The sequence below is a fragment of the Excalfactoria chinensis genome, chromosome 14 (assembly GCF_039878825.1).
Source record: "Excalfactoria chinensis isolate bCotChi1 chromosome 14, bCotChi1.hap2, whole genome shotgun sequence".
In the NCBI taxonomy this organism is placed as follows: domain Eukaryota; kingdom Metazoa; phylum Chordata; class Aves; order Galliformes; family Phasianidae; genus Excalfactoria; species Excalfactoria chinensis.
The window spans coordinates 12,561,568-12,572,494 of record NC_092838.1 but is presented as its reverse complement, the minus strand read 5'-3'; the positions used below and the strand labels follow the sequence as shown (position 1 = coordinate 12,572,494).

Sequence of the window (10,927 nt, the reverse complement as noted above, 5' to 3'; positions counted from 1 at the left end):
CCGTGGTAGCGCAGCGCTGGTTTTGTTTGCGGTTGCTTACTCAAATTAATACATTATTCATGATTTGAAAACGGGTTTGGTCCAATTCATGACAAATAGCACCTCCACGTCCCTGGTTCACAGAGACCAGGTTCGGATCTTCTGAAGGTGGTATCCGGCCCCAGTTCGCAGAGCGTGACTTCGTATTTTTACTACGGGGCTTCTTGGATTTACCAGATTGCCTCGATGAGGACTTTTTTTTAGCCGTTGGAGTTTTTGGCTCGTTATCTGTGGTCACTGTTCATATCTGCAACAGAGACAGAAGTGCTGGTTGACATAAGAACGTCAGCATTACACGACGAAGGAATTGTTAGTTAATCTCAAAGAAATAGCCTGAAGAATTGAATAGCTAATGTAAAGGACTTAAAGAAAACCCCAAGCATGCAAAATCAAAATGTCTACCAAAACTCTCTTAGTACTACGTTAACTCCTGCACAACTAGCGACTGATGACATCTACGCTTTCAAGGGATTTCAATCCATTACGGTTATGTTGTTTTGTTGGTTTTTCTTTAATATAAAAACCTACATGGCATTCTCTGAGGGCAACCAGTTATTGACCTATTGCTGGTGTTAGAGCACTGTGACTTTAAATCCATTAAAAAGTAAGACTTTATAATGGATTTTAGATGCTTTCAGCCAAAAAGCTGAACCAAGTCCCTGCTGAGACCTCTGGGGTCGGTGACTCCTTCCAGTCCAAAGCGGATTAAAGCTCTCAACAACAAATCTGGCCAACTGGTGCACTTCAGCTATAGCAGGGAAGCAGCGCTCATCGAACCCCGCGCAGTGATCACTTTCTGCCTTATTTAGGTACGTATGTGCGAGCCGCTCAGTTGGACGCAGAAACGAGCTGCAAGTTTCCAGAGGCCGAATACAATGGGTTAAGTGACCTAGTTAAAGTCTCTGTGTCTGTTGGGAGACTTCTTTGATGGTTTTCTTCGTTTTGTTGAGCGCAGCGTTGGCTGAAATAACCGAACCAGGTTATTTCACAAGTTTATCTTGGAATTAAGGGAAAGCCCATTTTCTCCTCGCGCTCGGAAACGTGCGCTCCGCCACTGCTGCTGGCGGGGAAGCTGCGGATCGCCGTTTCAGTTTGGATGTCCCCGAGGCAGGACGGCGCAGGAGCCGCGCGGCGAACGGCGCTCCTCTGCTCTGCAGGCGCGGGCGGCACGCGGTGCTCCGCGCAGAGCACGGCCGGTAGCGCTCCGTCCGCTGGGGGTGCCGGTGGTGCCGGGCCGGGGCAGTCCCAGCAGCTGTGATTCGTCTGAGCGAACGGGGAGGGGAAAGGGACGGGACAAACGCGGCGGGACGGCGGCTCGGGCAAGTAGGGCTGACACGGATCCGCTGTGGGGCGGTAAGGACCGGGGGCGCTGCCCGGAGCCTCGCTGCTCCGGGCCGGGCCGGGTCGGGTCGGGGGGCTTTGTTCCCTTTTCAGAGAGTTAAGACGTGCGGACCGGAGCCCAGCGGCGGGTGGGCAGAGCCCCGCACCTGCCCTCGACGGGCCCGAGCCGTATGGCTGCGCGGGGCCCGTTAGCGGAGCCGCCCTGCCCGGCTCCCATCAGGCGCTCCGGCCGCCCCACAAAACCGAGGCCGGCGGCGGTGACCCCGGGGCGGCGGGGGCCGCGGCCGCGCGCCCGTGGGGGGAGCGGAGCGAGCGTGTCGCGAGCTGCCGGGCCGCAGCACGGAGATGTTGGGCCGCAGCACGGAATCAACGCGGGGCTCATCTGCCGGGTCTCTGCTGAGAACGGGCTGCTCAGCGCAGCCCACGGTAGCGTTCCGTCCGCAGGTACCCGGCTGAGAAACGCGCGCCGCTTCTAGCGGCTGCTCGCAGGTGGGGGAGGTGGGAGCCGCGCTCCGGAGCTCGGGCAGTCGGGGCGGTGCTCGGGCTGCCGGTGCCTTACGCTTCATGTCTGACTCGGCACACCTGGACGCGGACGCGCTGTGGGCTGCCTGGCTCAGCTGCCGCTCGCGGAGCCGGAGAGCAGCCCGGGCTTTTGCGAGGGGAGAACCGGGGAGCTTGAGCCACAGAAACGGGAAAGTTTCAGCTTGAGATGGAGGTCAGGGAAAGAGGGCGGTGTACTGACTGACGTGTCCGGCCTGGGTTCGGAAAGCTGTTCTCGTGCGTCTGTCTTTGAGGAAGAAAACCAGGTGAATTCCTGCTGCTGCGGGCTGTGCGGTCCTGGCGCAGAGGCGCTGCTGCCGGGAGGCTGCACGAAGTGGAGGAGGATCGACTTAACGGCCTCCTCGAATAAGGCTCCTCATCTGAAAAGTCCCGTAGACGCCGAGAGCCAAAACGATAGGAGAGGTTTCGCAGCCTGGTTAACGAGGCAGGTTCTGACTTCCCCTTTCTCCTGTCCGCGGGCTTCTTTCGGGGAGAGCCGGCAGTGCGGGACGAGCTCTGGGGCGGTACTGAGAGCTGAAAGCCTGCTTTGAGCTGACGCTGAGAGCGGGACGGACGGCAGCAAAGCGCCGCGTGCGGCTGGGCTGCAGTTCCTGCGGGAAGAGCTGCTCTCGTAATCCCGGAGCGCTCTCGTTCTTGTCGTGTTTGTTTGTTTGCTTGTTTTATTAACGAACCGCCGCTTTGATAGATGTTAGAGGGACCGATAGTCGGCTTTATTTTTGTACCCTTTGTTGCAGTACTTGGTAGTTATCCATACTCCAGAATTACAACTTCCTCTTTCCTTTAAAGAAGAAAAAGGAAAAAGAACAACAACAAATGATGAGAGGGAGGTGAGGGCCACGGCCACCGGTGTGGCACTGCTGGGGCTGCACACGTCGCTGGGAGCTGAAGGGGATGGCTGTGGAACAGCCCCAAATCAGCAGTCAGAGCAAAAACTGCAGCATCGCTCACTGAGAAGCGTTGCCTGTAAATATCGGGGCTGGAAGTGTTTGTGCTGGAAGTTGCAATCACAGACTATTGAAATCCGTGTTCCTGTTGCTGAGCCACTCCCTGTGAGCTGTGGTACAGATGGGGAGATCCTGCCGTGGTTTTCCGGCTCAATTGCTGCTCCGTTTGTTTGCTTCTACTGACAACTGCCCAGTTCCTGTTTCCTTCTGTCTGATCTGTTCTCTTAGCGATGAGTTCTTCAAATCTGCTGGCACTCCCAGCTGATGTTTTACCGGCCTTAAGCGAAGAGATCATGGGGTGGTGTATAGCCAGCTACCTTAGCTCTGTGCAACAATCCAAGCGAGCCAAGCATTTCTTTTTGCTGGTGCCAGAGATTTCTTGGTCTCTGGGAACAAGCCGGGATCGGCAGGTCACTGCCTGCAGGTCGGTTGTATTTGCGGGCCGAGGTGCGAATGAGGTGATTTACCACTCGATTGCCTCCTGCCGGGATGCCCTCCTGTTTTTCTTCGCTTTGTCCTTAGGCACAGGTGTTTCTCCACGTTCTTAGGATCCATTTGTGCCGGTCTTGAGGAAAAATGCTGCACTTCTAAACTGTGTCACCCTAGACGGATCTGGGCAATACCAATAATTCGTATTCTATGCATTAAGTATGCGTTACATCTTGGGTGTGGGCAGGAGTGCTTATTGTCTGTCAATGCAGGCAGCTGAAAGGTGTGAGCTGATGGAGGTGGCAGATCCATCAGTAGCAGATCCATCAGCGGATGGGGTGTCAGGAGGGAGCAGGACCGCGGCTCTGTCCACCTCTCTGATTTGGAGAACATCTCAAAACGTCCTTACAGTAAAACTGTCCCTTGGGAGGAAGGGAATCTTGAATCTGTTGCCCTTCCTTGAAAAAGACAAAGGTGTAAGTTAACGTGTGGACCTGAATTTCCTGAGTGCTGAGTAATGCCTGTATACTCTCGGGATCTGATAGAGCGACCTTGATTTCCCTTACTTTCCCTGTGCTGTCTGTATCAGATGTTTACCTCTCTTTATGCTAACGTTGTTCTGCTCTGTATGAGGAGCAGCAGACCTCTGCAGTGAGGGATGAACTGGGAAAAGTGCTTTGCCTCCTGCAGATGTTGTTCTGCCTGTGTGTGTGTGCTTGTAATGGAGGTGGTTTGAGTTGGGAAACTGAGCAGATTTAGGTGTTCGTTCTCTCAAGAAAGAATCACAAGCAAAAAGAAAAACCTGGAGGAGGGAGCTGATGCTTTTGCTTTCTGTTAATCCTTCTCTGGAGTCTGGTGACTCGTCTGCCCAAAGTTAGTGCAGCTGGGCACGGTGAGCCAACGTCTGCCTTATTGCATGCTTGGAATACAAGAGGATGTATGAAAAGCAGGAAAATGAAGTGGGGTGGGTACCTGAAACCACTGGTCTTTGTCCTGCTGTATGCATTTCTAAAGGCTTGAAGTGGAAGGGTTGTGAGAGCTGGGGAGCAGAAGCAAGAACTGCTCAGTTCTTCTCTGTGCTGAGTGGTATTTGGATCTGAAACTCCCAGATGTACGTGGAAATTCTTGTGTATCCATGTGAGCTGGTCTTGTATTTAGTGTGCGTATTGGTCATTCAGTGTTTGCACATCGTGCTTTATCTGCAGGTTGCATGTAAGCAAGCCAGTAAGCTAACCTTTTGGCATCATTTACTTCCTTGTTACGTCTTGTCTTTGTTTTTTTCTTACAGTCAGTACTTGCCACCAATCTTCCCTTTCGAAGCGTTTGGAAGCAGCATTCAGGAGCGGGCTTTAAGGAGACAAAACCTGTGGGCTGTTTCTGCCTCTGCCAGCAGCTCTTCTGTGCCCATTGTTTCAGTCATGTAAATTCAGATTATCTTTAATTAGTGAACTATTGCCATTTCATGCAATCGCAAAATACCCTGAGTTAGAAGGAACCCACAAAGATGGCCGAGTCCAGCTCCTGGTTGGCTGAGTTCCTCTGATGCAGCTTAAAGCCATTTCAACCATCAGCTACTTCTCTTCAAACATATGTCCTTTCGTAAGCAGTTGGGTAACCTGTTAGAAATTCATCTCTCTCTCATGTGGGTCCATAGGCTCAGTTTGGGTATGATCCGACGTTGGTTTGTTCTTTTAACTTTTTTCCTTCTTTGCATTCAGATACTGTACATTAGTTGCTCTTCCCAGGCAACTCTGTGCCAACTGCATTTTGGATAATATACGCATATTGTGATTAAGGGTATAAGCTGCTCTGTACCCATTTGCAGTGAGCAAAATAGCAAAATGGAAACTGGAAAGTCTGTCAGTGCCTTTTTGAGGTTGCACAGGGGATGTAACACGTTGCTGATTCGGGCTGCGAGTCTCACCTGAGCTAAAATGCTGAACAAACTGCCTGGAACATCTCTCTGATGTCTGTTTTCCCTGCTGTCAAATCTTTAGGTTAATGCTTATTGGGAAAAGGCAATGGTTAGCATGCTTATGTTCTGTAATGAGGTAGTAATTGGTAAAGTTGTGTTTAACATTGATTGAAGCCTGGGTAGGTAGCAAAAATGATTCACTTCCAACTTAACTGAGTTGTAAAAGTCATGAATTGAGTTGGATGTACTTAGTTGTTTGGGGTTTCTTTTTCCTTCAGTGTTAAGTGCCTGTTTATTTCAAATTGCAGCAAAGATCTACATTCTATTTTAGTTATTTGCACTTCACCACAAACGAGGCTCATGTTAGTCGGCAACCACTGTGCAGTCCATCGTATTTCTTGCTTTTGCAGGAGACTGAAGACATCTGAAGTACAGTTCTCTAGAACTGGGAGAAACTGCCAGTTAGCTTAGTATAGTCATAAGGACACATGATGTCCTGACTGTGGCATTTTTGGTTTATAAGAAGAGGGCTGTGTCATGGTTTTGTGCTGTCAATATTCTACATCATGATACCCTATCACGGGTAAATCTAGATAACCCGATTACAGGCTGTTGGTGGGAAGATGGGTAAAAACCGTGAAAAGATAAAGAGAAGGAAGAAACAACAACAATATTGAGATCGACTTTTATGTTTTGTCTTTCTGATAGCAGTAAATACAGTTTGTGCTGTGAAATGTGCGCTTTGATCTAGTTACTTCCTGCTGTTTGTCTGAAAGAAGTTGCTGCCTTCTCTAAATTAAGTCTTCTGTTATGACATTCTTTTCTGTTATGTTCTAGATATAATGTCTGCTCCCAGTGGCTTTCCTGCCCCATCTGCACCGCCTTCATATGAGGAGACAGTAGGAATCCATGTGAACTATCCTCACCCCTACCCTGTCCCAGAACCTGGCCTCAGACCAGGTGGGAAGGGAATGGACTCTCCCCAGTACTCAGGACAGCCTATGCCAGCAACAAGCCCTGGTAAGCCTTGACTGTACCGCATTAAAGAGGGGTCAGGTTGTTTTCAGAGGTGCTGTGCAGAAACATAAGGGTTGTGGTAGATGTGTTTCCTACCTAGCCAGGAAACAAAATCGTGGTAGGATGTATAGGCCATGTCTGCATCAGGTCCTCAGCAGCTGTGAGGCACCCAAACACCAGTGCTCTGCAGCCTAGGTCTGATAGCTATCAGATGCCTTCTGGTTACCCCGTTTTGTTTCACAGCCTTTGGGCTCAGGCCGTGCTCCAGCCCAGCTCTCATGCCCTTTCTTGGTCACGGTCTCTCTTGGAGCTGTTTCCTTGCAGGGAGGTTTGGACAGCCTGGGACCTGCATGAAAAATTGAAAATGCGACTTCAGGAGGAAATAGGGTTTTTAACATGAGAAAGCAAGCGAAAAAAGCTCCGATGGGAAATCTAGTTCTTAAAAAAGACGAAGGTTTCTGTAAGAACTTCTGGTGTTTGTGAAGGGGATGAAATAAAACAGCCTTGTTCCAAGGAAGCATTTCGGTTTGAGCAAAAACTCAATGATTCAGGGTGTGCTCATGCTAAGAATTAAGCACCTGTTTATGTACTCCAGTGACTCTGGACACTGGTGCCACGCATGGGATTAACATACACTGAGAGAGTACCTGAGTCCTTTGAGAAGGAGCTGGTGTTGGCTTCTGGAACGGCTCACCACTGTTGCCCTAAATGTGAGCGGGGCTGCACCGGAGGACCTGGGCGCACAAGCACTGCTTGTGAACTGCTGATGCTGGGTTCTGTGCATCCCATCTGAGCTGTGCTGAGGCAGAAATCACTTCTCCCAGTTCTGATGATTCCCTCAAGCTGTAAGGCTGCTACGCTAAATTCTATGGAGCGGTTTCAAAACGTAGTGTCTGAAAAATGGCAGTGGAGGTAAAGGAGACTTTCTCACTTGTTACTTTGGATTGATCGTAAGAAATCTGAAAGATTTGGACTCACCTGATGGTGAATCTGGTTTGAGGGAAGCAAACAGCTCCTGGTAAACCAGAGGGACTCAGTGGGTTAAGATGTGGCAGAAAGCAAGTCTTAACTTGAGCAAAGCAGATTCCTTCAAGAGGCCCTGGTATGCTTACCTGAGTCCTGACAGTGCCTCTGTGGCACTGCTGCTCACTGATCCTGTTATGTGTCAGGGGTTCCAGGGAAAGGTAGCGACAAGAATCCGGACCTGGGACAACGAGCACGAAGAGCAGGAGACAGACAGTGAAGCTCCCTTGAGCAGAGGAAAGTCACTATCAGTTCAGCGAACCATGAGGTGCCCATCTCTGCTACGTTGTAAAGGCCTGGCTGCTATCAGGGCTATATTTTAGTCTTTGTATGTGTTCCTTATCTAAAGTTTAGCCATCTCAGATTTGGGACTTTGGTTGAAGGGATGGGCTGCTCTCTGCAAGCTGGCTTGCTTGTTTCCAATGGCAATACTTTTCCTGTAGCCCCAGATTGGCCTCAGTTTTTAGCATGTGTTTCTGATTAATCACTGTGGATTAGTCCCCAGAATTTTCCTGCAAAGAAATGCTCTCACTAGCAAAAGCCCAGAAATGCTGTAAGTTATGTTGCAACTTGTAGGCTTGAAGCAATGGTTATAGCAGCTTTTTTTCCATCTTGCTTCTGCTGTATTGCAGTAAAACAAACAAACAAAAAAGCCCAACCTGTCTTCTTCTACTTGCTGTTCTGACTACCATCATAGCCAAAACCATTCTATCTGCTCTCCCACTCCAACTAGAAAAAACAATTGAAACACAGATTTCTCACTGTCTTCCAAAGGAGAGAGTGGATGATGAAAATTTATACTTACATATGCTAGTGATGTAAAAAAAGGAGAAACGGACAACATTTTTACAGACAACAGAGGAAAATGGAAAAACATTCTATGAAGAAGCAGAAGTTTTCCATGGGGCACCAGCCTGCACCTGAGCAATAGGCGCTGTGCTGATCACCACTTCTGCTCGTAACATTAGAAGAACAGCTTCTAGAATACGGAAGTCATATATGGAAGACTTAAACAAGACTACAAACTAAAACATAGATAATGGTTTTCCTGCAATCCTTTTCAGAGTAATAACTTAGTCTTAAGTGACTCAGCACCTCACTTTCTCCCTTTTTCTAAATTAGCCAGCTACACATAACAGCTACATAGCAATTTGCACAGAGTAACAAGTTAAGGCCAAGCAACGGACACTAATAAATGACAGAGAGTTTCAAGTCAGACAGAACTGAATTATATCTGTACATATATGTTTATCTGGATTATACAAATAGTATTTTCCTAGATCAGAAAGAAAAACACTTGAAAAGAAGAAAAATGTATATAACAGGAAAGTAAATATGTTCTGAACACATTTTAAGATTTGTTGTTACCTGATATAAAACAGTAAATAAGCTTGCTGACCAAGAACTGTTTTGATGTTACTTGGTGCTACTGTAGCATCATTCATCTGATACCAAAGCCCATCAGCAGCCTGCAAATAAAGACAGTGGTATCTTTAGATAACTGCTTGTTTTCCAAATGAAGTCACTAACAGGACACCACAGAACAACATATACACAAACATATGATGAAATCTTCTGTTCCAGAAACAATGGTTACCGATAACATTTAAACTGGTCTACCTGCACAAATTTTACCATGTTAGAATGATGTTGATACCTACTTTTATGAAGCAGAAATAGTGTCCTGTATGAGAACTGTCACCACTATGTACCAAAACGGCGTATAAGGCATAAAGAAGAGGTTCCCCAGTTGACTCAGACATGTAGGCGCGAAGATCTAAATATTCGGGGTACCGAACTTCCTAAAGAGAGAACAAGAAGATACAAACATTATCTCCAACTACTTCCTTTTGGCTAGCTTGGGAAACTAGCATGGAAAAAACATTTCCCCAAAACAAAGACTAGAATTACAAGGCTTTACACCAAAAGTAATGCCTCCTGTTTTGTGATGTCAGCCCATGACATCAGAGGCAGCTGTTGCCACCAACAATGACAGCAGAGGCTGAACCTTCCCACCAACATTCTGTGACACACCGTTGCCATGTGACAGATGGCAACAGAGGGGCGCTCTGAACATCTGGCCTTTGGAAACGTCCAATTCTAAGATGATAAAGTTGTACAACAGCTGTAAATATACCTTGTTGACTTTCCCACCCGACAAACTCGCAAATCTTTTGAGCGATATTGTCAGGACGTTGGAAGATCGATGTATCGTGTATCTCTTTGATGCGGGAACCATCTTCTTGCATCTTAAAAACAAGTACAGGCAGCTGTTTAAAAGCATCTTGTTTTTCCCCCCATATCAAACAAGTTCTGACGTCTCACAAATGCTTATGCTATTTGAATGGTATTTACTTGCATAATAAGTTTTTTTCTTTCATAAACCCATACACTGCCTTTCAGGTTTGTTAATACAGAGAAGATAGCAGGATACAAGAGGATATCTCTACAGAACAAAAAAATAAAGAATTTAGGACATTTTCTTTTGATAGCCAAACAAATGTACTTGTGTTACACCTAAAAGATAAGGCTTCACAACAGTGTGGAGTGCAGCACGATCAGAAATCCATCACTAAGTTATATCAGGCACGGTACCATTTCTTGTTACACAAAAGTGGCTACTTGGAACTGACATCCTGGATAAACTTTCAGCTTTCTAGTGGAATACAAATACCGAAAGTAGAACAAGGGAGCCTTAATCCTCAGGACTAGTTACAGCAAATCTTTTCCAAAATGGATCATCTATCAATATCAAAAATACAAGAGAAGCACACAGTCACTCTACAAGAGGGAGATGTCTGACTTAGTCTTTATGTACTGATGTTGTCTGGAAAGACACTGAAACCATCTGCAACTCTTTGGAACACAATTTTTAATGTTAAGTTTGGTGCATTGCCCACTCAAAGGCAGGATCTGCAGTGCAAGCAGTAAAATATAACAAGTAGCACAAAGACTTGATCAAGAAAAGTACTGTCAACAGCTAACAGAAAGAAAAAGTGTCTCATTTCAAATTCTGCTGTCAAAATACAAGGCAGAGAGTTCCAAACCGGAGGAGAAAGATCAAAAAAGAACCCCTTCCTCAAAATAAACAACAAAATCCAAGCATTTAGTAAAATTCCATGAAAACTGTGATTAGATACAAAGTTTTAAGGCAGCCACCTTTACTAGAAAAAAAAAATAAAATCATGGTAGGAATGAAAAGACAAATGTCAAATGCAGGAAAAATGAAAGTAATAGGATAGTTTATCAGCAGAGGACAAGACACTGTGCATGCACAAGGCTGTTCTTTCTAAATTTGCAAAAAGACTGAGAATCCTAGCTTCATGCGGGACTCAGCTGCACGGAGCATGTTAATGAAGGGCTGAGCAATTCAGATGTGAGTTGCTTATTACATTTATCTTATTCTTCATCACACCCAATCTGTAAGTTATGAGAATTCTGAATACACGTCATGATGCTGTCTAGGATCCACAGACTAAAATGAACTTGGGGTTTAATTATTTTAACAACCTACTGGATGCTCTTCATTCACCATACTAATTAAGTTATTTGCAACTTGTAGGCTTGAAGCAATGGTTATAGCAGCTTTGTCTTGATTTTTGGTGTAGGGCAGCATTTGGCTTCCCTGAGCTCTGTGCGTGGAACAGGGGCAGGACAG

The 10,927-nt window shown here is 46.8% G+C and overlaps 2 long non-coding RNA genes across 3 annotated transcripts; one reads left to right on the top strand and one right to left on the bottom strand.

Moving 5' to 3' along the window:
- Positions 1-941: 941 nt before the first annotated feature.
- LOC140258478 (uncharacterized) lies at positions 942-8,351 on the top strand. 2 transcript variants are annotated; one of them, XR_011905260.1, is made up of 4 exons: positions 942-1,392; positions 4,603-4,734; positions 6,067-6,249; positions 7,416-8,351. It is a non-coding gene; the product is annotated as an uncharacterized lncRNA (long non-coding RNA). The 2 variants fall into 2 exon arrangements; XR_011905261.1 differs by lacking the exon at positions 7,416-8,351 and adding an exon at positions 6,842-6,968.
- A 298-nt stretch (positions 8,352-8,649) lies between these two features.
- On the bottom strand, positions 8,650-9,702 carry LOC140258844 (uncharacterized). The gene is made up of 3 exons (XR_011905304.1): positions 9,407-9,702; positions 8,931-9,071; positions 8,650-8,738 (listed from the first exon to the last, which is right to left on the bottom strand). It is a non-coding gene; the product is annotated as an uncharacterized lncRNA (long non-coding RNA).
- Positions 9,703-10,927: the final 1,225 nt, after the last annotated feature.